Source organism: Mus musculus, chromosome 3 (assembly GCF_000001635.26).
Source record: "Mus musculus strain C57BL/6J chromosome 3, GRCm38.p6 C57BL/6J".
Lineage (NCBI taxonomy): Eukaryota > Metazoa > Chordata > Mammalia > Rodentia > Muridae > Mus > Mus musculus.
This window is the reverse complement of record NC_000069.6, coordinates 67,743,784-67,770,887: the sequence shown is the minus strand read 5'-3', so window position 1 is coordinate 67,770,887 and position 27,104 is coordinate 67,743,784. Positions and strand designations below refer to the sequence as shown.

The window sequence follows — 27,104 nt, the reverse complement described above, 5'->3', positions numbered from 1 at the left end:
GAACATACATGGACTAGACCTAGGCCTCCCTGCACATACATAGTAGATGTGCAGTTTGGTCTTCATGTGGGTCCTAAACAACTGGAGTGGGGGCTATTCCAAAGGCTGTTGTCTGCATGTGGGATATGTTCTTCTAGTTGGGCTGCCTTGTCTGGCCTCAGTGAAAGAGGATGCACCTAGCACTGCAGAGACTTGAAATGCCAGGGTAGGAGGATACCCAGGAATGCCCTCCCCTGCTCAGAGGAGAAGGGGATGAATTATGGGGAAAGTATTCTGGGAGGGAGTGACCAGAAGGTGGCAGTGTTCAGGATGTAAAGTGAATAAGTAAAAGTAGATGGATAGATAGATAGATACATACATACATACATACATACATACATACATACATACATAAAATACCACATGCAAGGCATAGCCTCAGCACCCAATCTGTTCTACCTCTAACCTGAGACAACACCTATCTTTCAATGTAGTCTTACTGTGTTGTGGATGTGAGCTCCTTCTGGCTGGCAGTTACCTCAAATGCAAGGTTCTGTGGAGGTATCTCCACAAAGAACTAAGCAAATGACAATATGCAAATTCTAGGCTTAATGGGTGAAGAGGCAACTGACATAGAAAGAGCAAAGCAACTCCCTGAAGAGAGCAGATGAAAATCACCTTTTAGGCAGGAGGTTAATGCAAATGGAGGGCAATGGAAACTTGTTTTTGCTTTCCCCTTCACATTCAGAAGTATTCAAACATAACACAAAATTATTTGTTCTGTGCCCAGGTGACCAGCTTCCCAAGAAGCTGCAAGTAGTTTTACCCAGAGCCACTTCTTCATAGTTTGAACGGATGCTAATGAAACTACATTCTGGTTAATAGACCATCTGCTACTTTCTGTGTTGCAGAGAGGGAGAGCATACATTCTCTCTGAATTTACTCCCTGCTAGCTCCAGGGAGACCATGGCTCTTCCTGGCTTGACAGCTCCAGCATGGCCTCTGGCTCCTGCATTTTTCTCCTTGTCTCTGAGAGAAACACAGAGGTGGCAGGGGAGCTGCTTAGAGATCACTACTCTGTCAAGGGAGGCCATTTAGGACAAGAAGAACTCCTCAGGGGACCTACCATCTCCCCAAAGATTGGGGCCAAAGTACACATCCTTCCTCCTGCTACCACAGGAGAGTGGGCGTAATGAGGTGCCCATTCTTGGAAGAAGGATCCATTATGGGCAGCGTTGTATAAAGATGGCATAAGCATTCATAAGTCAGAATCTCTCGGCTTCAGTGAAACACTTAGGTATTTCTGATACCTAAACTTTCTAAAAGGAATTCTATAAAAATCAAAAAGCTATTCAAAGGGGGAATGGAAAAGGCAGAGGGTGAGAGAACTCTCTTCATAGTTAAAAACACTCGGGAATCACTATGATTTCTAGAACTTCCTAAAGAGTCACACTGCTATGAGCTAAATTATAATATTCAACATTTTCAACATTTCCCTAATCTGTGTAGCACTTTTTACAGAACAGCTATATCATTGGCATGCTGTTGGCTGGGAGTGGCAATACCCAGCCAAAAATATCTCAGGCAATGTAGATCACTAAATATTTCACACAGCCACCATCACACCAAGCAGAGCTTTTTCTTACTTAGCCCAGGAACTCCATAGGCCATAGTGCTGGTGGAAGACTGAGGGTCTGCAGGTGTTTTCTTCATGGGAGCAGACCTGGAATAGTTGACCATCATTATCTCAGACAGCAACATACCCAGAGTACAAATATAACAGAGGTCAGGCCTCTCTGCCCTTTCACCTGAGAGGAAAATCTTTCCCAGACACCATCAGAAAGCTGCTGCTTGCTTAGCTTTACCCCAAAGTAGGTCTGTGGGACTGAAAACCTGAGGGAATGCCTGGATTTCCCAGGACTCTGTAGGGAAACATAGGCAAGAGTGAAGGGGATTTCAACTCAACAGGGTGAGGCAGCCAAGACCCAAGCACCCTTGGGACTGTTGTTCTAAGCCTCCTCACGGTGGGGTGTTGTGATAGCTCTGCTTCTCTCTGAGCTGGATGTGTTCCCACAGGACTCCTATGTCCTAACCCTGACCTCAGAATGAGACCTTATTTGGAAATAAGATCATTGCAGATGTACTTGGCCAAGATAAAATCATACTGGAAGGAGGTGGATCATGGGTGAAATATGACTGGCATCTTTATGAGAAGGAAAACTTGAGCTCAGACACAAAGGCTGTGGGAATACAGAGGATATATGGGCGGGGTGAAATATCCACTCAAGAATTCCAGCAAAACCCCCAGATGATAGAGGCAAAAACTGGAGCATGTTCTCTGTTTGTCCCTCAACCCCCTTCCCACCTCCATGGTCTACAAAAATGAATCAACTCTTCCAACCCTTGATCTCAGGTTTCTAGGCTCTAGAGTCTATCTTCACCTTTGAGGTGACACATCTTGTGACTGTGACATCCTATTATAGATACCATATCAACTGTCCACCCTTTCCTACATGAGCACCAACACTTTAGGTGACAGTCCCCTGACTTGGTCCCCCTCAAGATGCATAAGAATCCTGGAGTGGAGAATAGACTGTTTCCAGGAAGGAGTAAATAAATGAGGATCAAGCAAGCATAATCACTTCTTCTGATGGATAACCAACAGCGATACCAACAGAAGGATCTATACCTGATACTGATGGCAAAACCAACCAGCACAGCATTGCCTTCTCATAAGAAAACATGCCATTGAAACAGGGACCCAGGCTCTACTCGATGGAAGCCCAAAGGGAGCCTGAAAAGAATCAGAGACTTGAGGCAACCCCAGCACACACATGGATCCATGCCAGACCCTTACCATTCATTTCTCCTCTCATCTCACATTTTCTCCTTTTACCCCTTTTCCCTGTTTGATAAAGAGCTATGTCTAGCTCTCCACATTGTCTCCCAAATAGTCTGGCCTTGTGGATGCCATGCTGTGGGGTCACAGAAGGCTTTGCACTTACAAAGGCCTGGCATGGGTTCAATGTGCAGCTGTTGCCATCTTGGAATCTTTAATGTTTTAAAGAAAGAACTTATGATCTTTATCCTGCAGTAGGCTCTGAAAATCTATCCCCAATCCTCTCTTCACTCTGAAATGTACATTGAATTACAGTGCATGTCTAAAGCCAAGAACTGATACAATTTTGAGATTCATTAGATCATTTCTTTAAGGAAATGAACTGAGAGCCCTGGCTGGGAGTGTCAACATGAGCACAGGTAAAGAATATGCTGACTAATGTGGCACTCCTGGGCTGTGGCCACTGTCTTTCAAATTGTGGGTTACAACTTTTTTTTCCAACGTAATATTTTTATTGATTATTTGGGAATTTCATACAATGCATCTGATTACACTCACTTCCAAATCCTCCCAGATCAATGTCCTGTACCCTTGTGCTTCAGCCCCCTGCTAAAAAAGAAGGAAGAGGAGGAGGATGAGGAAGAAGAGGAAGAAAGAAGGGGGGAGAAGGAGGAGGAGGAGGGGGAGGAGGAGGAGGAAGAGGAAGAGGAAGAGGAAGAGGAAGAGGAAGAGGAAGAGGAAGAAGAAGAAGAAGAAGAAGAAGAAGAAGAAGAAGAAGAAGAAGAAGAAGAAGAAGAAGAAGAAGAAGAAGAAGAAATACACCAAGTCCAATTTCTGTTACCCATATACTCATTGAAGCACAATCAAATTTCCAGTGGCCAGCACCTTAAACAAAACTGAGTCCTCCCCCACAGCATCACCCTGCCAGAAACCATCAACTAAGAAGACCTACATTTCTGTATACCCTTCACAAGGCTCTCTTCAGTGGCTTCCTGTCTAGACTATTTTGGAGGGTTGAGGGAAGATTTTGACAGAAGCCTTCAATGTCTGTCATTCTCAACTGTGAGTCTGCAGTCATTGATACCACTGCAAATAAAAGCCTCCTTGGCTGTAATAACCAAAAACAGCAGGTGTCATGGACTCCCACATGGCTTATGGCAACAGCATGAGACAGGGACATCCACACAGTCTCTGTCAGCAGCACAGAATATGGACCTCAACAGGGTCTCCCATGATGGGCTGCAACTTTTAGTGGGTCATTAGATCACAACACTGACTGAAGACCAGCATGGTTTTAGAATAAGAGGTTAGAATGGATTAGATTATATCAAAGGCACTGATAATAATAATCTGATAAATTAGATTATTATCAGAGGCAGAGTAGAAGTCAGAGAACGCTTTCTAAGTGTTATTTCAGTTATAGAAGCTCAAAGCTTAAATTCCTCTTTCTGGGATTCATCTTTAAAATGTTTCAAAGCTATTGCATAGACACTCTAGATTCTAAATTGAGGCAAAGACCACACCCAGCATAGTTTTGCTGGAACACCACTATACCTGTCTTTTGTGTGCTCTCTCTGGATGCTTTTATCCTACAAGGTCAAGCTTGAGCTTTGAAACAGGAGGTGAAACTACTTTATTTTCTGGCCCTTTTCAAGGAACGTTAGCCATAACAATGTGAAATGGAGCTCGAAACAGATATCTGTTCATTTAAAGGAAAATAGAGGCATGGTTTTGAGAATAAGAATACATAAACATAGGAAAGAAAAAATAAAGTGTTTTACTTAACTACCTAAAAACAGACCATCTAAAGTAGATATACCCAGCCAATATGAGAAGTCAAAAGCCCCAGGGGACACAATGTAAGGATTAGGAAGCCCAGATTGGGTGGGTAGTGTATGAAGGTATGAGAAGGGGCTATGGACTAAATGATGACCATGCTTGTCCCAGTCCTTACTAGGCATCTCCAGTAGACACAGCACGCAATCTCCATGAAGCTCTGCTCCTCCTTACATGAGTGACTGGGACTTCTGCCAGTCTTTTGGAGAAGCAACCATGTCTAGATCAAGTCCTGCTTGGGAGAGCACCTTATCCTCCTGCTGAGCACTTCCTCTACAGTGACATCACTTCCTCTACAGTGACAATTTTCCTGGACAGAAATAAAAAAAAAATCCATAAAACATGTGTGTGTCTACTTTCTATCCAGTACTCTAAAGGCCCACTGATGAATTACTTCATGTTATAGGGAGTCGTGAAGTTTGTACTTGTAAGTCACAATTGAATAGCCACGTGTCTCACCAAAGTCCTTGCAAAATATATTTGTGTGGGTTTTTATGCATACTACCTGTTACACAACAGTTGTCAAGTGTTAAATATGGGACTCTGGTGCTGACCATCCCAGAACAAAGCCCATTTATAGATAGCCTTACTGAAAAGCTTCTCCATGTTCACACAAAGTTCCAGCTTTCAAATGCCACTAACATCTGTAGCTCTGAATTGGTAGAACTTTCTATTAGTATAAATGCCTTGAGCCTAATACCAGGGTCTTTCAAAAATTTCCCACGCTAAGTCAAGTTTATGACTCATCCTAAGTTATATCACGAAAGATTCCAAATTGATGAGTCCGTACAAAGGAGGATTTGGCCTTGTGGATGTGGTGTGCTGGGATACATATGTTCTCATCACTTGACCTGTATTTTTAAATCAACTCATAAATGCTTTTATATCATACAAAACAATAACCTCCTTGGTTTTATTCTGTAAAAGTGTTTATTGAGCTATGGTTAATGATTTAAAAAGTTATTTGCAGTAGAACATGTCAGTGCATTTTATAGGTATTTTTCTCCCTCGAGGGATGGCTTCAAACCAGTAACTAAGCTTCCCTTTTTCATTTTGGTACTGTTGCCAAGTTCTCAGGTTCCTGGGTGTCAGATCTGAGCTTCTGGCCTTTAGGTAAGAGAAATATTATAAAGGACCAGAAACAAAGGAAGGTGACTCTGCTTAACTCTCAATAATGAAGCTCTCCTTGTCCTTTTGCAAAACTCTATGTCAAATTCTGCCTGTCCAGCTTAAGGAAGAATGGCCAAATTAAGCTCATGTTTATTAATTAGCTCATTATACTTATAAGGCAGGAAATAAGCTTATTAAAGAAAAGATCTAGTCCTTTTGGGCCCCAGAATTAACCTTTCCAAAGTCACTTTTTATGGAGATCAAACAAACAGTATTTCCATCAGACCACCAGAGTCAAGAAAGCAGTTTATAAACCCAACTGTAGTAAAAAATAAAAAAGAGCTGAAAACAGGAGCTACAATTCATGTACAATACTCGTATCTATTTCTGAGCTGCTCCTGACATTTGCATCGAATTCAGATTCAATATCAAGCTTAAAGATCATTTGCATTTCTGCACAAAACCACAGCAGGTTTGAGCATTGTATCCATCATGATGCATGTTATCTATGTAGCTCATTTGCATGCAAGTACTTGAGAAGTTCCTGTCACAATGTGCACATATGCCACACAGGTTTCCTACTTCTTACCCCTGCATACAGTCAGACACATCACTGACATTCAAAATAAAAAAGCTTGCGATGTTGCCGTCTTCAGCTGTGGGTTCTTTGGTACAGTCCCTGGCCTATCTAAATTACATGTTCTTGGAAAACAAGCCTGAGTTTGGAGTAAAGAGGAACAAGATTGAGGGGAATCAGAAGGCCCCAAGTTCAAATCTCAAGGAGATGGCTTGCATGGTGTCTTAGTTACTTTACTAATGTTATGATAGTAGGCTATGACCAAGGCAACTTATAAAATACAGAGTTTGTTTGGAGCTTACAATTTCAAAGAGTCAGAGTCCATGACTGTCATGATGGGGAGCATGGCAGCAGGCAGCCAGGCATGACACTTCATACAGCAGTAGTTAAGAGCTTATATCTTGAGATGCAAGCACAAAGCACAGAGAGCTAACAAGGGAATGGCATGAGACTTAAAATCTCTAAGCCACCAGTAACTCACCTCCTAATACTTCCCAAATCGTTCCACAACTGGGGACCAAAGTTATGGGGGGTGGGGGGCATCCTCATTTAAACCACCACAGGTGGGCTACGAATGCTCTCTGTGAAAGAAAGTTAAAAATATCTACTTTAGAGTTTTGAGGAGTAAATGATGTATTTATGTATGAAACACTTAGAATTTGCTAAGCATTTAATAAACAGAAAGCACCCTTAAGATACAAACTCTTTTGTCTTCGTGACTATCATCAGAAAAGGAGAAGAATAGAGTTGTCTCTTACAGCCTTGAATTTGACTTCCTAGAGATTTACAGCATCCACAGACTTGGTACTTCAACAGCTCTGAGGTGATAAAGTTATAAAACACCTGCTCCCTCCCTCTCCTCCTTTCTCCCTTGGGTCCTTGGCTTTTTACTCAGTGATGTTATCCTAAGCACTTTTATACTCTGAGCACTTGGAGCTATACAATTTAATAAGAAAGTGATCAAATTATCATAATAATAGCACCTTTGTTTAGTACTTACTATGTGCCAGACATACCTCTATTTTCATTATCTAACTATGATGATGAGGCATGATAATAAGTAAGAAAGTTGTGAGTCACCCAACCAGAGTCTTCTGCAAGAAAGACACATGCTTTTAACCATTGGCCACCTCTTTAGCCCCAAGGCCACTATTTTTATTCTGAATGATACTCATAGAGTCCAAATAATTGGTCAAAACTTATACAAAAGGTAAAACGACATGCTCTAGACTTTATAACCCTATGTTATTTGAGCATTCCCAGAAATTACCATGACATAATGAAGCAGCAACCAACCACTTAACCATCATAGAAGTGTGAATCAGAGCAACAGTGAGCCATTTTATACATATGGGATGACAAGTATCCTGTGATGTGAGGTGGCAGTCCAACTCCTCTGAATCAGGACAGATTGGTGCAGTCTCTAGAGTGGTCCTTAACTCACTGCACCATAGTACCTGTCTCCCTGCCAGACTCCACCCTGGAGGCAAGAGCTAAGCTAGGCTCCACTGTTACCACGGAGCCAGCCAGCAGCCACAGTGTAGCAAGCCTGTGCTATGCATGCTGGTCACTTACTGACTGACCAGTTCATGCTTTCTCTCTGTGGTCTCACATGTCACATGTTTATCTGTGAGTGACATCCTCCTCTATCACTTCTAACCTACTATTTTCTTTACCCTGAGCCATCTTGCTAATACACTCCCCTCCATTATTACATAAAATGCGGATAGTCCTTAAGAGATAATGGGGCCCACTAGAAGATTCCAAATAACGTGGCCAGTGTCTTGACTAAACCGTAACAGAATGTTTACTGTTGGGATGAAAGTTCAGTTAGCCAGATCCCATTATTGTTTGGCAGAAACTATGCCTTGGGCCAGGTCATAAAAATAAGTGAAAGCCATATTCAGAAATGTAGGCTCTAATCTAAGGGCAATGGACAGTCGCTATAGTTTTAAGAGGAAAAGAAGCTGTCTAGAAAGATCATAGTGGATAAGCAAAATGGGGATAAGGATCATTTATGGGAAGTTGTGCCAACTAAGAGATGCTGGTGGCTTAGCATCTAATGCTTGGCACTAGTGCTGGAGAGAACGGATAGAGGTCTGGCAGTAGCAATAACACTGCAAGTGTACTGGCCCAGCAAGCCTGCTCCCAGGACCGTGTCCCAGGAAGTCATCATGCACATCTGTCAGGAGAGTTCCTGGTTCTTGGCACTGCTCCCATCTGGAATTGTGGTGGTTTGAATGAGAAATGACCCATAGGCTCAAGCTTTTCAACCTTTGGTCCCAAGTTAGTACCACTCTTTGGGAAGGTTCAGGCAGTGCAGCCTTGCTGAAGGAAGTATGTCCCTGGGGAAAGCTCTTACCATTTTATAGCCTCACCACACTTTCCAAGTCCCCCCCCCCATTTCCTGCTTGATATTGGAGATACTTTCCCTGGCTTTCTGCTCCTGCTGCCTCATCTTCCCACCCTAATGGACTCTTTCTTTTCCTTCTGGGACTATAAGCCAAATAAACTCTCCCTCCTATAAGTTGCATTAATCACAGTATTGTAAAAGTAACTAACACATGGATAAAGTAATTATAAGTGTGTAAAGGCTGCCCTGAGCACCACACCCTGCTGGGCAGCACCCTAGGGTTCCATCTCCTAGAGGCCAGGAAAGTATCTCCTAGTTTTGACAACCAAGCATGTCTTCAAATATTGTGAACTATGTGTGAGATGCAAAGGCTCCCCTGTGAGAATTGCTGTCATAAAAGAGCATGGTGCAGAATGCTGACTGTAAGGCCATTTGGGAAGTGGAGGCACTCTGGCATCTACCACTTGAAAATTAATAGGCAAAATGTAAGGAACGCCCAGCAAGAGATATTAAGCAGATGTCAAGCACAGTGGATTAGATTATGCATGCACATAATGCATGCTGTAGCATCCTGGATCTGTACACACAGTCAAAGAAGAAGAAGAAGAAGAAGGAGGAGGAGGAGGAGGAGGAGGAGGAGGAGGAGGAGGAGGAGGAGGAGGAGGATTTAGAATCAAGCACAGAATATAGCTTTATTTATGCAAAGACCAGTACTTGTTTCACAGAACAATGAATATATATATATATATATATATATATATATATATATATATATATATACACACACACACATATATGTATACACACACACACATAAGTGGTTCAGTGTTTGACTATATATTTGAATATGTACACTACATGTCAAACACTAATGTAGATGCCTGGGCAGGTAGGAACAGGGGTAGAATGGCAGAGATATAAAAGGGAATAGAACAAGACAGTGCTCTCATTTGGACCAATAACAATGGAGATAAGGAGAGGATAAACTTTGGAAAGCCAAAACAACATGGCACCATATGGAAGGTTCAGATAATGTTACAGGCTCTAAGGTTGGGACTGCATTTTCAGCTGTTCCACAAGGATGAATAGATTTGTAATAGATAATAGATATGGCAGTGCAAGTGTGTGCATGATTGTGCATGTTTGTGTATGCATGTGCATGTGTGTGCATGTTGGCCTATGTAGAGCAACTTGGGGATGTATTACAGAATGGTTTGTATTGTCACGTTCAGGGCATTTACATTCCCTCTTGTTTCATTTTCTTATACTGTACATTCAGAAATTCAGAGATGTCATCCAATTTGCCCCAGGACACACAGCTAAATTTCTGACTCCAAATGCCAGCACATAACAATGTTATATGTGAGAACTGTTCTTTGGTCAGGGACATCTGAAGTGAGCCTCTCAACTTGTTTTTCAGTCTGGGGGTGGACTGGGGGCTTCATGCCCTGTTCAGTTATCAGGATTTGGGAGTAGTGCTCCATCAGTGCTACTGCCAAACCCCTATCTGTTCTCACCAGCACTAGTGTGGCTAAGCCACCAGCATCTCTTAGCTGGCACAGCCTCCCATAAATAACTCTTATCTCTACCTTGCCTATTCATTAAGACCTTTTATACAGCTTCCTTTCCTCTTAAAACTGTAGCGACTGCCCATTGCCCTTAGATTAGAGCCTACATTTCTGAATATGGCTTTCAGTTATTTTTATGACCTAGCCCAAGGCATAGTTTCTGCCAAACAATAATGGGATCTGGCTAACTGAACTTTCATCCCAACAGTAAACATTCTGTTACAGTTTAGTCAAGACACTGGCCACGTTATTTGGAATCTTCTAGTGGGCCCCATTATCTCTTAAGGACTATCCGGATTTTATGTAATAATGGAGGGGAGTGTATTAGCAAGATGGCTCAGGGTAAAGAACATAGTAGGTTAGAAGTGATAGAAGAGGATGTCACTCACAGATAAACATGAGGCTTGTGAGACCACAGAGAGAAAGCATGAACTGGTCAGTCAGTAAATGACCAGCATGCATAGCACAGGCTTGCTACACTGTGGCTGCTGGCTGGCTCCGTGGTAACAGTGGAGCCTAGTTTAGCTCTTGCCTCCAGGGTGGAGTCTGGCAGGGAGACAGGTACTATGGTGCAGTGAGTTAAAGAACACTCCAGAGAGAGGAGCTAGGATGTTTTGAGACATGATGAAAGACCACCATCAAGGATATTGTCAAAAAAAGAAAAAAAGAAAAAAAAAGAATAAGAGTCTCAGCTAAGATCTGAACATGGAAACCAAGTATGGGGTTGCCAGTGTGCTGGGTACTGAGTCAGCAGAGGTCAGGAAAACCCATTACAGGCAGATACAGTACCATGCAAAGGTCCAGAGGGTTCAAGAACAGCACTCTGGACGTATACAAGAGGTAACAAGACAAAGCTCATCTTAGCTAGACATGCTTACAGAAAGGCTCTGGGGGTGGTGCTAGTGATACAGACACACAGCCCCTGACAAATGTCAACTGCAATGTGTAAGCCTTGCTGAGGCACTGAGTGACAACTCGCATGGTTCCATGAAGAATGTTGCTTTTACTTCAGATGCCCCCGGCACTCTATTTGACACAGCTGTGGGACTGAGCTGAGAGAAGCATCACTCAGGCATTTGACAGAGAAGACACCATCGGACAGAAAAGCAGAAAAGGAGAGGCAGGCTCAGCAGGAGCTGGGCTAAATGAATAGCCATGGGAAAAGACAATTTCTGTTTGGTCAGAAGAGGGCAAGAAAGACTTAAGAGACCCCCACCCCAACCCCCTCCATCCCATGCTGTTCCAAGTTCACTTGTTTGAACTTTGGATCTGTTGCCAGAGATGGCTTCCTGCGGGGATTGGGTGGTGGGGGAGCAGAGGGGAGATTTGTGTGGACTCAAGAGTGTAGCCGGAGGAGCAATTACTTTTTTAGGTCCTGCTGAATGAAGTTTGTGGCTGCCACTAGTCAGAGGACACGGTTGTCAAGAAGAGATGTTCTCTTGCCTGACCTCTGAAGGGTTGGTCCAGGGAATAATCAAGGTGTTACTGTGCAAAGATGATAAAATCCATGTTACTAGTTGGATTAGACAGGGTAGGGAAAGGAAATAGGGAGATGAGGAAGTCAAGTGAAGGAAAGTAACGGCTTTATTTTTTTTTTTAATTTTAATTTCGTTTTAGCAGCACTCGGGATCAGAAGATCAGAGTCAGAGCTACCGATGCTAGGCAACCACCTCGTTGCTATGCTGGCTATACACCACCCTCTGCCTTTCCATGAATGCACTTTGTCATTGTTTAAATTTAGTGAAAGTACTATGTTCTGTCATTTTAATTTTTCAATATTTTTAACTTAATTTAATTTTTTTGTTTTTCGAGATGGGATTTCTCTGTGTAGCCCTGGATGTCCTGGAGCTCACTCTGTAGACCAAGCTGGCCTTGATCTCAGAGATCCACCTGCTTCTGCCTCCTGAGTGCTGGGACTAAAGGTGTGTACCACCACCCAACATTGTAATTTCAATTTTTATTGTAAAATACTTACTAAAAACTCAACCTGATTAAGTTGTTTCCTTTCTGCTTTTTAATGTATCTTCTCTTCTTAAAGAATGTGTGTTAACAAATTAACTAAAATCGGAAATTGGCCTGGCTGCCAAACAGGAAAGCTTGGCTACATGTTTATGTGCAGTAGGAAGCCAGATCATGGCCTTGGGAATGTAAGAAAGGAAGGCACTGCTCAAATATTTTTGACTGAAGCCTTGAAGACCAGCATAATTTGCAAAGCTGCATAGGAACCAGGCTGTACGAGATAGGACAATTTTCCAGACCCTTCCTGCTCCTGTCAGATATGATCTGGGCACTCTTGGGGACTTACGTCAAGCAATCAGCAGGCCTCCAAGTTGAAGAAAGAGCTAGGCATGAACAGGACCATTCCAAGGCAACACTGGGTATGAGAAGAACTACAGAAAGAGACTGGAGAGGGGCTGTGGGGTTGGAGATAGACCCCAAGCTGTCTTATGCAGCGCGTACATGCTCAGTGCTAAGCTGAGAACAGCTCTGTGACTCTTTACGGGAAAGATGTTGCAAAGGCCATCATTATTTTCCTCCAGGTGACGATGGGATTTACTGCATCGCCACTGCCAAGAGGAAACAGGAGTTGGAGAGACACCCATTTTCCAGAGCTGGTTTCTGCTGGGAGGTGTGTGTGCAAAGCCATGCATGCTGACGGTGCTGCTTTACACCCAGATAAGAATAAAGAAGTCACCGGTGTCTGTGCGATTTTGATGTAGCTGTGGGATAAGTGACGCTGGAAGGAATGGAGGGCGGTCAACAAGATGCTGTCTAATGGAAACTCGAGCCTTTCATCCCCTACATGACTACATGGCTTAACCAAATTTCAAGAACATAGAACCCTATGGCTGTCTACTGACTTCCCAGAGGTCTGTGGCTTTCCACTAAAACATGGGCTTTGGAGTCTGGCATCTATCTGTATCTTGGATTGCTGCCCTCCAAAAGAGTCCTTGACCTCAACTTCTGTGCTTCTTGGATGTCACTTTTACACATTTAAGGAGATTTACCAAAGTTGCTGAAAAGACCAAATTAGAATAGAACTCATATGTCAAATACTGTGTTATGTATGTAAAATCAGTAAGTGTGAGTTCCTAAGTATGACTTTTTTATTGAGAAATATGTTCTTGAATTTCAAGCAACTTACTAAAAAATCTTATTTATAAATTGGGGTGGGGATGAGGAGTAAAAACCCAATCCTCATTGCTCATAACACTTCAGTCGTAGGTGAAGTACGAGTAATCCCAGCATAGGGACATGCATTTAATGAAAGTGATAAATTACTGAAGATCTTGCATAAATCAAAACTTGCATAATGCATGACTAATTTCCCCACTGGAATAAATACAAAGCCTGAAGATGCTAGCACATAAATCTACAAACATGTAGTATAGTTTGCTTTAATGTAGTCCTGTATTTCCTTGGCATTACCTATAATATTCTACAAAGTGCTTTCTCTGAAATTAGTATAACAGGTATGTTTGTCTCTTTGTTTTATTACAACTACCTTCCCTTTCAAGTATCTCTTCAGAACTAGTACCCAAACCAGTTCTACCAGTTAATGAGCATATTTATGGTATTACTTTCCAGTTACAAATAGACCCAGTTGTACCAGCAATGATTGTTCAGAGGAAGACACAACCGTAATCAGCACCATTCACAGAGTGCCTCTTATGACAAAGCATAGTGGCTTTGTCCACTCTACAGCACTGAACTGGGCTCCGTGAAACTAGAGGTAACCATAGCCACCATTTCATTCAACTTCGCTTTCTCCTTTGAGTTGACACAATTCTTGATATTCTTCGTTGAAGTACTAGTGTTATGTTCATACATAAGATGAAATTTTGTTACTACTTTGCAGATGTGTTTTTCCATATTTATAAAATATGGCCCCACAGAATCCCAAGATCAGAGGAAATGCAACATTGCAGATGGATTTTTATCCCTAACTGGTGAATCTATCAGCAGCAGATTATAACTGTGGTACCTATTGGCTCTAATAGTGTGGTGGTTTGAATATGAGTGGCCCATGGGAAGTGTCACTATTAAAAGGAATGGCCTCATTGAAATAGGTGTGGCCTTGTTGGAGGAAGTGTGTCACTGTGTAGGAAGACTTTGAGGTCTTCTAGTGCTCAAGGTCCACCCAGTAGAGAAGAACGTCCCTTCCTGGCTGCATGTGGAGGACAGCCTCCTCCTGGCTGCCTTCAGATAAAGATATAGAACTCTCAGGTCTTCTAGCACTATGTCTATCTGCAGGCTGTCATGCTTCCTGTCATGATGATAATGGATCGGACCTCTGAAACTGTAAGCCAGCCTCAATTAAATGGTTTCCTTTATAAAGGTTGCTTTGGTCACAGTGTCTCTTCACAGCAATAAAACCCCAACTAAGACAGATACCATGGGCATTATCTGTACCAGTATTAAAGAGTGGGAACCAATAAACCAGCTGCAGTTTCTTGAGGAAGAAAAAGGTCTCTGACCTCATTTGACAGGAACACTAGAGAACATTGGGGCTTGGAATTCTCAGGATCTAGAACTCATTTATCAGTGCAAACAGGGTGAGAATACCTCTATGAAGAAAGCAAGCTAGTTAATAGGGTTCCACTGGAGAAAAGGAGAAGGGATGGGCAGCTGAGAGAATAGGGAAACATGCTTGAAAATGCAAAGCAGAAATGTAAATGAAGAAAATAACTAATAAAAAATTGGGAAGAAAAAAAGAAAAAAGAAAATGCAAAGTAGAGCATCCCAGTAGGATGTTCATCAGGTCAAAGCAGTCCATAAACCCCAATGCAGGTGTTAAAAGATCTTAGCAATGTCAACCTCCTGGTTATGGCATAGTTCTAGAGTAATTAATGCAAGATGTTACCTTGTCACTGAGAGAGATGGTTGAAGGGCATGAGAGACTATTCTCCAACGTACCCTTATGTTGTGTCCGGCCAGCAGATCACAGGTCTGGGTTCTAGCCTGGAAAGGCATTTTGGAAACCTGGAAGAGAAGAGGGGCTAGGCGGCAAGAGAAAGATGCAGCTAAGACAGTCATCCTGATCAAAGCTCAATTTTACTAATCCGCACGCAGTTATGAAGCAGGGGAAGGGGACCCGATTCCTGCCAAATAATCTTGGAGTCCAGTAGCAGGGTGACCACGTGTATGGCTCCAGAACAGCAAAGTGGTAGGCTCCAGCAGTGGGCGTGGCAGAACGATTGAGCAGGAAGCTCCATCCTGATGTAAACAGTGGAACCTTGGCAGGCAGGTTTCAGGCTGGGGGAGGGGAGGCTACATCCTTAAACAACATGCTAACACTGGAGAAGGGGTGGGCAGGATCTTTTTATATAGGCTTGGCTCTCTTGGAACTCACTGCATGGTCCAGGCTGGCCTCATACTCACAGAGATCTGCCTGCCTCTGCCAACTGAGTGCTGGGATTAAAGCTGCATGTCACTATACCTGACATGTAAATCATTTCTCAAAACGGGGAAAACTTGGGCATTGAGGTGGAGATGCTAATAACTTATTTTATTGCAAGGACATTCACATAATGCTATTTGTAGTTACAAAATGTTATAAGACCACCTAATTATCTAATGTTATAAAATTAGTTCACCATAAAGATGATGATATCTACACTCAAAATTTACTATGTGGCCATTAGAATAGAAAAGTATATAAAATTTGGAAAATGTTTACAACATATTTTCATAGAATAAGACATAAAACAGTGTTACCACAGTTTTGTAGGCCATAAATGATATTACATTGTTATGTACAGAAAGGATAAAAATGTCTTATTCTAGTAATAAGCTACCAGGTTAAAGCTGAGTTTCTTTTTTTCTAAGTGTGTTTGCTAGAATTTCTTCCATGAACACCATTCAGTCAAGTGACCATATTTATTCTCACAGGGGGACTCTATCAAGCATCACAGTAAGCAAGGTGTGAGGCCCACAGCCCAGCACACAGGCCACACAGAGGTAGGCATGTGTGCTTACAAACAAACACACCCAGGATTGTGAACTCAAAGGCTCAGATCAAGGCTCCTGATCTCAAGGCCATATTTATACAGAATCACAAAAAGCGGGACTCTGTAAGAAAAGTGATGTAATAGGTTACACCACTGTTTATCTTTGGATTCCCTAGATATCCAGTGTCAGCCATTTTGTGCTGAGTCATAGTCTCCTGGATGTCTGCTGTCAGCCATGATTTTTTTCTGACTCACACAGATTATCCATATCAGCACTGTACCGTCTAAACATAAAATGTCCTTTATAGACTTCTGTTCTCAACACAGGTGATATCTACCTCCCTTCCTGAAAAATCCTGGTTAAAAGGGCTAGACAGAATTGAACTAGCAATTGCTATGAGGATAGAAATTCTTATCCTTCCTAATACAAGGTCCTTGGCTTTGAGCAGCCTCACCCTGATCTCAGTTGCTGTCAGAATCTGTCTTTTCATCTACATAGCTTCCCAGTGACCACTCCATGATCCTTGTCTCTTGAGCCCCCAGGCTAATTACTTAGGAAAAGAGAGATTTAGACATCCACATTAGTAAAGTATCCATTGACAGCCATAAGGCATCTAGTGTCATAGCTCAGATTCATGCATTTATAGAAGACTGAAACAGAAGCATGGAGTAGTTAAATTGCTGTCACAAGTACTCAACAACATGAGGACTCAGCTGACACTCAGATCTGACTCCAGAATTCATGGTCTTTCTCACACACAACAAGCTATTATAGCAATGGTCACCTGTAGGAACAGCTCCCAACAGAAATGCCTTGCTGTTTCTGTCTGCTGCTAGACCCCTGGTGTTTGTTCATTGAGCATTCTGGAACAGCAGATAGCTTCATAGGTAAGTCAGTCTTGGCAGAATCACTGAGGTCAGAAGTGAAACCAGGGAAAGGCTTTAACCTGGTTGATCTGTACTCAATCTACAATATATATATGCTTATATACAAATTAAAATACTTATGACAAAATATTAAATAGTGAAAGCTTTAGAAAGAAATTACTCGGGACAGCTTCTGGGACGGGCAGAAGCACAGAGCCACTGAGGCAGCACCCTTGGCAGGCCGCAGACAGCCGGCCACCGTCTGGACCAGAGGACAGGTGTCCGCCTGGCTTGGGAGGTAGCCTCAGCCTCAGCAGCAGCGGTCGCCATCTGGGTTCCAGGACTCGGCGGGACCTAGGAAATTAGTCTGAACAGGTTAGAGGGTGAGCCAGAGAACCGGACAGCTTCTGGGACAGGCAGAAGCACAGAGCCGCTGAGGCAGCACCCTTGGCGGGCCGCAGACCACCAGCCACCGTCCGGACCAGAGGACAGGTGTCCGCCTGGCTTGGGAGGCGGCCTCAGCCTCAGCAGCAGCAGTCGCCATCTTGGTTCCAGGACTCCCTGGAACTTAGGAATTTAGTCTGCACAGGTGAGAGTCTGCACCACAGAAGCTGACAGCTTCTGGGAACTGCCAAAGCAACACAGCTTCTGAGAGAGGCCCTGTTTTGGGCCTTCTTCTTCGACCAGGAGGAGGTCCAAAAACAAGATATCTGTGCACCTTCCCTGTAAGAGAGCTTGCCAGCAGAGAGTGCTCTGAGCACTGAAACTCAGAGGAGAGAATCTGTCTCCCAGGTCTGCTGAGAGACGGTAACAGAATCACCAGAAGAACAATCTCTAAACAGAGTCAACTATAACTACTAACTCCAGAGATTACCAGATGGCGAAAGGTAAACGTAGGAATCCTACTAACAGGAACCAAGACCACTCACCATCATCAGAACCCAGCACTCCCACTTCGCCCGTCCAGGGCACCCCAACACACCCGAAAACCTAGACCTAGATTTAAAAGCATATCTCATGATGATGGTAGAGGACATCAAGAAGGACTTTAATAACTCACTTAAAGAAATACAGGAGAACACTGCTAAAGAGTTACAAGTCCTTAAAGAAAAACAGGAAAACACAATCAAACAGGTAGAAGTCCTTACAGAAAAAGAGGAAAAAACATACAAACAGGTGATGGAAATGAACAAAACCATACTAGACCTAAAAAGGGAAGTAGACACAATAAAGAAAACTCAAAGTGAGGCAACACTGGAGATAGAAACCCTAGGAAAGAAACCTGGAACCATAGATTTGAGCATCAGCAACAGAATACAAGAGATGGAAGAGAGAATCTCAGGTGCAGAAGATTCCATAGAGAACATCGGCACAACAATCAAAGAAAATGGAAAATGCAAAAAGATCCTAACTCAAAATATCCAGGAAATCCAGGACACAATGAGAAGACCAAACCTACGGATAATAGGAGTGGATGAGAATGAAGATTTTCAACTCAAAGGACCAGCAAACATCTTCAACAAAATTATTGAAGAAAACTTCCCAAATATAAAGAAAGAGATACCTATGAACATACAAGAAGCCTACAGAACTCCAAATAGACTGGACCAGAAAAGAAATTCCTCCCGACACACAATAATCAGAACAACAAATGCACTAAATAAAGATAGAATACTAAAAGCAGTAAGGGAAAAAGGTCAAGTAACATACAAAGGCAAGCCTATCAGAATTACACCAGATTTTTCACCAGAGACTATGAAAGCCAGAAGAGCCTGGACAGATGTTATACAGACACTAAGAGAACACAAATTCCAGCCCAGGCTACTATACCCAGCCAAACTCTCAATTACCATAGATGGAGAAACCAAAGTATTCCACGACAAAACCAAATTCACACATTATCTCTCCACGAATCCAGCCCTTCAAGGGTTAATAACAGAAAAAAACCAATACAAGAACGGGAACAATGCCATAGAAAAAACAAGAAGGTATTCCCTCAACAAACCTAAAAGAAGACAGCCACAAGAACAGAATGCCAACTTTAACAACAAAAATAACAGGAAGCAACAATTCCTTTTCCTTAATATCTCTTAACATCAATGGTCTCAACTCCCCAATAAAAAGACATAGACTAACAAACTGGCTACACAAACAAGACCCAACATTTTGCTGTTTACAGGAGACACATCTCAGAGAAAAAGATAGACACTACCTCAGAATAAAAGGCTGGAAAACAATTTTCCAAGCAAATGGTATGAAGAAACAAGCTGGAGTAGCCATCCTAATATCTGATAAGATTGACTTCCAACCCAAAGTCATCAAAAAAGACAAGGAGGGGCACTTCGTTCTCATCAAAGGTAAAATCCTCCAAGAGGAACTCTCAATTCTGAATATCTATGCTCCAAATACAAGGGCAGCCACATTCATTAAAGAAACTTTAGTAAAGCTCAAAGCACACATTGCACCTCACACAATAATAGTGGGAGACTTCAACACACCACTTTCACCAATGGACAGATCATGGAAACAGAAACTAAACAGGGACACACTGAAACTAACAGAAGTGATGAAACAAATGGATCTGACAGATATCTACAGAACATTTTATCCTAAAACAAAAGGATATACCTTCTTCTCAGCACCTCATGGTACCTTCTCCAAAATTGACCACATAATAGGTCACAAAACAGGCCTCAACAGATTCAAAAATATTGAAATTGTCCCATGTATCCTATCAGATCACCATGTACTAAGGCTGATCTTCCATAACAAAAAAAATAACAGAAAGCCAACACTCACGTGGAAAGTGAACAACACTCTTCTCAATGATACCTTGGTCAAGGAAGGAATAAAGAAAGAAATTAAAGACTTTTTAGAGTTTAATGAAAATGAAGCCACAACGTACCCAAACCTTTGGGACACAATGAAAGCATTTCTAAGAGGGAAATTCATAGCTCTGAGTGCCTCCATGAAGAAACGGGAGAGAGCACATACTAGCAGCTTGACAACACATCTTAAAGCTCTAGAAAAAAAGGAAGCAAATTCACCCAAGAGGAGTAGACAGCAGGAAATAATCAAACTCAGGGGTAAAATCAACCAAGTGGAAACAAGAAGAACTATTCAAAGAATTAACCAAACGAGGAGTTGGTTCTTTGAGAAAATCAACAAGATAGATAAACCCTTAGCTAGACTCACTAGAGGGCACAGAGAAAAAATCCTAATTAACAAAATCAGAACTGAAAAGGGAGACATAACAACAGATCCTGAAGAAATCCAAAACACCATCAGATCCTTCTACAAAAGGCTATACTCAACAAAACTGGAAAACCTGGACGAAATGGACAAATTTCTGGACAGATACCAGCTACCAAAGTTGAATCAGGATCAAGTTGACCTTCTAAACAGTCCCATATCCCCTAAAGAAATAGAAGCAGTTATAAATAGTCTCCCAGCCAAAAAAAGCCCAGGACCAGACGGGTTTAGTGCAAAGTTCTATCAGACCTTCAAAGAAGATCTAATTCCAGTTCTGCACAAACTTTTTCACAAGATAGAAGTAGAAAGTACTCTACCCAACTCATTTTATGAAGCCACTATTACTCTGATACCTAAACCACAGAAAGATCCAACAAAGATAGAGAACTTCAGACCAATTTCTCTTATGAATATCGATGCAAAAATCCTCAATAAAATTCTCGCTAACCGAAACCAAGAACACATTAAAGCAATCATCCATCCTGACCAAGTAGGTTTTATTCCAGGGATGCAGGGATGGTTTAATATACGAAAATCCATCAATGTAATCCACTATATAAACAAACTCAAAGACAAAAACCACATGATCATCTCGTTAGATGCAGAAAAAGCATTTGACAAGATCCAACACCCATTCATGATAAAAGTTCTGGAAAGATCAGGAATTCAAGGCCCATACCTAAACATGATAAAAGTAATCTACAGCAAACCAGGAGCCAACATCAAAGTAAATGGAGAGAAGCTGGAAGCAATCCCACTAAGATCAGGGACTAGACAAGGCTGCCCACTTTCTCCCTACCTTTTCAACATAGTACTTGAAGTATTAGTCAGAGCAATTCGACAACAAAAGGAGATCAAGGGGATACAAATTGGAAAGGAGGAAGTCAAAATATCACTTTTTGCAGATGATATGATAGTATATATAAGTGACCCTAAAAATTCCACCAGAGAACTCCTAAACCTGATAAACAGCTTCGTTGAAGTAGTTGGATATAAAATTAACTCAAACAAGTCAATGGCCTTTCTCTACACAAAGAATAAACAGGCTGAGAAAGAAATTAGGGAAACAACACCCTTCTCAATAGTCACAAATAATATAAAATATCTCGGTGTGACTCTAACTAAGGAAGTGAAAGATCTGTATGATAAAAACTTCAAGTCTCTGAAGAAAGAAATTAAAGAAGATCTCAGAAGATGGAAAGATCTCCCATGCTCATGGATTGGCAGGATCAACATTGTAAAAATGGCTATCTTGCCAAAAGCAACCTACAGATTCAATGCAATCCCCATCAAAATTCCAACTCAATTCTTCAACGAATTAGAAGGAGCAATTTGCAAATTCATCTGGAATAACAAAAAACCTAGGATAGCAAAAACTCTTCTCAAGGATAAAAGAACCTCTGGTGGAATCACCATGCCTGACCTAAAGCTTTACTACAGAGCAATTGTGGTAAAAACTGCATGGTACTGGTATAGAGACAGACAAGTAGACCAATGGAATAGAATTGAAGACCCAGAAATGAACCCACACACCTATGGTCACTTGATCTTCGACAAGGGAGCTAAAACCATCCAGTGGAAGAAAGACAGCATTTTCAACAAATGGTGCTGGCACAACTGGTTGTTATCATGTAGAAGAATGCGAATCGATCCATACTTATCTCCTTGTACTAAGGTCAAATCTAAATGGATCAAAGAACTTCACATAAAACCAGAGACACTGAAACTTATAGAGGAGAAAGTGGGGAAAAGCCTTGAAGATATGGGCACAGGGGAAAAATTCCTGAACAGAACAGCAATGGCTTGTGCTGTAAGATCGAGAATTGACAAATGGGACCTAATGAAACTCCAAAGTTTCTGCAAGGCAAAAGACACCATCAATAAGACAAAGAGACCACCAACAGATTGGGAAAGGATCTTTACCTATCCTAAATCAGATAGGGGACTAATATCCAACATATATAAAGAACTCAAGAAGGTGGACTTCAGAAAATCAAATAACCCCATTAAAAAATGGGGCTCAGAACTGAACAAAGAATTCTTACCTGAGGAATACCGAATGGCAGAGAAGCACCTGAAAAAATGTTCAACATCCTTAATCATCAGGGAAATGCAAATCAAAACAACCCTGAGATTCCACCTCACACCAGTCATAATGGCTAAGATCAAAAATTCAGGTGACAGCAGATGCTGGCGTGGATGTGGAGAAAGAGGAACACTCCTCCATTGTTGGTGGGATTGCAGGCTTGTACAACCACTCTGGAAATCAGTCTGGCGGTTCCTCAGAAAATTGGACATAGTACTACCGGAGGATCCAGCAATACCTCTCCTGGGCATATATCCAGAAGATGCCCCAACTGGTAAGAAGGACACATGCTCCACTATGTTCATAGCAGCCTTATTTATAATAGCCAGAAGCTGGAAAGAACCCAGATGCCCCTCAACAGAGGAATGGATACAGAAAATGTGGTACATCTACACAATGGAGTACTACTCAGCTATTAAAAAGAATGAATTTATGAAATTCCTAGCCAAATGGATGGACCTGGAGGGCATCATCCTGAGTGAGGTAACACATTCACAAAGGAACTCACACAATATGTACTCACTGATAAGTGGATATTAGCCCAAAACCTAGGATACCCAAGATATAAGATACAATTTCCTAAACACATGAAACTCAAGAAAAATTAAGACTGAAGTGTGGACACTATGCCCCTCCTTAGAATGGGAACAAAACACCCTTGGAAGGAGTTACAGAGACAAAGTTTGGAGCTGAGATGAAAGGATGGACCATGTAGAGACTGCCTTATCCAGGGATCCACCCCATAATTAGCATCCAAACGCTGACACCATCGCATACACTAGCAAGATTTTATTGAAAGGACCCAGATGTAGCTGTCTCTTGTGAGACTATGCCGGGGCCTAGCAAACACAGAAGTCGATGCCCACAGTCAGCTAATGGATGGATCACAGGGCTCCCAATGGAGGAGCTAGAGAAAGTACCCAAGGAGCTAAAGGGATCTGCAACCCTATAGGTGGATCAACATTATGAACTAACCAGTACCCCGGAGCTCTTGACTCTAGCTGCATATGTATCAAAAGATGGCCTAGTCGGCCATCACTGGAAAGAGAGGCCCATTGGACAGGCAAACTTTATATGCCCCAGAACAGGGGAACGCCAGGGCCAAAAAGGGGGAGTGGGCGGGTAGCGGAGTGGGGGTGGGTGGGTATGGGGGACTTTTGGTATAGCATTGGAAATGTAAATGAGCTAAATACCTAATAAAAATTGGAAAGAAAAAAAAAAAAAAGAAATTACTCCAGTCCCTTGCTTTAAAAAGAAAAAAATGAAATTCAGTTACACAAAAAAGAAAACAGACAAGTTAGGGTTAAGAAATGATTTACCCAAACTTTCAGAAAATATTGCATGAGTTTTCTTTGTTTAAAAAAAAGAGAAAAAAAAAGAGTATACTGGAAAGAAAGTTTCAGAGAGCATTAATATCTTCTGCCCCAAAAGATGAGGAGCAAAGGTCGATGCCTGAGCTGAGTCAAAAGTGGTGTGGTTCTGAAGAAGTATCTCTGGGCAGACACATTTCAAATGGTCCAGCAAATTCCTGACCTTCATCATCAACCACCCTGCAGTCCTCCAGATGCTCAGCCCAGAAGCCTGACCCATTCTTGATCTTTTTATTTTATCAAAACAAAATTCACAAAGTCCTCTTGGCTCTAACCTGAACACTTTTCAAGGATCCAATCCTTTATCATTACCTCCACTCCTGCTCCTCTGGTCCAAGACACTTGTAGGACACAGCAACAATGCCCTAGGAGACTCCCTGTTTACCCTGGTCCCTGGAGAATGCAACACTGGGATTATCCTTTTAAATTAAGTGATACATCTTACATGTCGATCAAAGGTGTACAGTACTTCTCACTTAGAGTAAAGCTAACTCCAAGCTGAAGCCTCCCAGATTGTCCAGGCCCCTTGTCTTCATCTACCACACTCTTCCTTTTCCTTTCCACTCCAAACACAGGCTAGAGAATTCATAGGCATGCCACATGCCTTCTTGCCTCAGAGCTTGTTAGGAGTTGGGTCTGAAATGCCCCCCAGAACTCATGAACAGCTGATGGTACTGTTTGGGGACATGGAACCTAGCTGGCAGACATAAGCCACTAGGATTGCAGGTTTGAGAGATGTAGGCTAGCTCCTCTTTCCAGCCCAGCTCTATACTTCATGATTCACTGAAATGTAAGAAGCTCCTGCCCCTTCTGCTTCCTCCACTATGAAGTCTGCCATGGCTTCTTCACTGTGACAGACTAAAGCCAAGAACTGAACAAAGTCTCCTCTCTGAGGTGGTCTCTAGCATCTATCTGGTCACCTCATGATGAGAAAAGTAGTTATCACAGAGCCCTTGCAAATACTGCTTCATCTGGAACATTTTTCATCCAGAGCATTTCACCACTCTTCACCTAGCCCCACAGTCATTGTCACATCTATAACATTTTTTGTCATTGCTCATGCTGTTATTGCTCTGTTTTCCCATGAGATGCAAGTACCATGAGGCTTGGGGTTTTGATCTTTTTCTCCTCTGCTCTAACAAGAATAAGTGCCAGTTTATTGAACATAAAATGAAAAAGAAAAAAACTATGTCTATCTAAACCCTACTCTGAATATCCAAATGCTGCTTGGTAAAATCAGCTCTGTGGTCAGTGGAAAGTGGAAGATGAGATTTTACTGTGTTAGCTTGTCCTTGTCAATAGGCATTTGAGAATGATAATAAAATATTTCATCCCTTAATAGAAATGATAAACAGTAAACATGTTGTCACACACATATATCAGATTTTTATTTGCATTATAAAATCATTTTGGCAGCTGTGCAACAATAAAAAGTTAAGATTATGAGTTACACAAAAACAAATAAAATCTGGTCCCTCTGATATGAAATGCTCTAGCCATTTGCATTAGCTGCCCATCCCTTCCCTGGCTAGTGGTATTTCTAAATTGTACTCCTGAAGTAGCAAACCTCACTGCCCTTAGTTGCTGTGCCAGACCTTAGTAAAGAAGCCACTCATTATAATCTGCAGTTCCCTTGATTTTAGGCTAATTTGCTTGTCTTATCCTAGCTCAGTACTTCTTAACAGAGATGAAATGTCAGAGTTGGCTGAGATACCTGTCTGCAGTATATGATCCTGACCCTATCCTGAGAGAACCTAGCACTAAGCCTGGTAGCAGGAGGGTGCTTGTGAAACAGTTGTACTTGTGAAAGCACTCTAGTGATTCCAAGATGCCCAGAATCAAAGGTGAAATTAATGTGTTGGCTGAAAATAATTACTGTCAATCATCTTAATTGAATGCTAAGAGAGTTGGGAGGAACCCTTAGTATTCAAGGACACAGTATTTACAAGTTTACAAAACCAAATGTCTCTCTACTGAAGGGAGAGAAACAGGAACAGTCCATCCCAATTGAAACACTTCCCCATATTTACAAGGTCTGAAGCGAGGGATTATCAAACTTTGGCATAATGAGAGAAAGTCTAGAACGCTACTTAAACTTTAATCTATCACATCTTTTTTAAACCTTTTAATTGATTCTTTGTGGATTTCACATCATGTACCCAGTCCCGCTCATCTCCCTATCCATTCATATGCACACTCTGCCCTAGCAACCTCCTCCCCAAAATAACACACACACACACACACTCACACAAACACCATCAACATCACCACCACCACCACCAACAACAACAACAACAACAAACAACAAACAACAAACAACGAACAACCAAGCATAGAGAACATCTCACCTGGAAGCTGCTGTAGAATGTCACTGTGTGTCCCCCAGAATATCCTGCTGTCCACACATCTTCACTTACAAATGTTCATTGCAATGAGTCATTGGTCTAGTTTAAGATCTCCGGCTTCTGTGACACCATCAATATTGGATCCTCATTACAACTCCTCCCAGTTATCCTGTTGCTGCCCTGTGTCATGGCAAACCTGCAGCTTTGGAACAACAGGACTGTCCTTTTCATGCATCTCAACTATTCACAGATGAAATAGATTTTGGGGTATGCCAATTGAAGGCACTAGATCTATGCTCAGGAAACAAGTTAGCCATGTTATCAAGGTTAACATACAAAGGGTTGGTACAAATGAATTTGGACTATATCTCAGTGTTGAAGGGAAAACACAGAAAAAGGGGGAGGTCTCTGTAAGCTTTGAAGTTTAGGAATATTCACACTGTATGTCCTGTAAGCAGGGCTACAGAGGAACAAAGCAGGATATAGGCAGACAAAGTAGGAGGATCCAGGAGAGTTGGGAGGCAGGTGCATTTTTTGTTTCTCCCCTACTATAAAGTGGGAAAGAGCACCAGAAAGGTGGCATCTTAAAGGCCTGAGGGCCCAGAAGATCTTTTGGTCATTTGCACAGCTTTCTTCTTCAAAACATTTAATGAGCATCTATTATCTTTTGTACCTATGTCCTCCAAAACACTTGCCACTACCCACAGGAACACTTGCAGTGTTGTTAGTCTTAACTGGGATGTGTTCTAAATACAAAATATACACAAATTTATAAAGCTTATCAATAATCAAAAATCAATAATTTTATATTGGTTATATGTTAAAATAATAATTTTTGCAATATATTGAGTTAAATAAGATATATAATTAAGTTAACTATACCTGTTTGTTCTTGTTGCTTTTTAAGTGGCTGCTTGAAACTTTAAAATTATATATGAGGCTCATATTTATGGGTTGTGTTGTATTTCCAC

General features: G+C 41.8%; 2 long non-coding RNA genes across 2 annotated transcripts; both read right to left on the bottom strand.

The window, feature by feature from the left end:
- Positions 1 to 4,602: 4,602 nt before the first annotated feature.
- Gm40068 lies at positions 4,603 to 15,229 on the bottom strand. Its single transcript, XR_867354.1, has 3 exons — positions 15,127 to 15,229; positions 6,823 to 6,922; positions 4,603 to 4,964 (listed from the first exon to the last, which is right to left on the bottom strand). It is a non-coding gene; the product is annotated as a predicted gene, 40068 (long non-coding RNA).
- A 4-nt stretch (positions 15,230 to 15,233) lies between these two features.
- Gm35407 lies at positions 15,234 to 17,288 on the bottom strand. Its single transcript, XR_375727.1, has 3 exons — positions 17,262 to 17,288; positions 16,999 to 17,124; positions 15,234 to 15,262 (listed from the first exon to the last, which is right to left on the bottom strand). It is a non-coding gene; the product is annotated as a predicted gene, 35407 (long non-coding RNA).
- Positions 17,289 to 27,104: the final 9,816 nt, after the last annotated feature.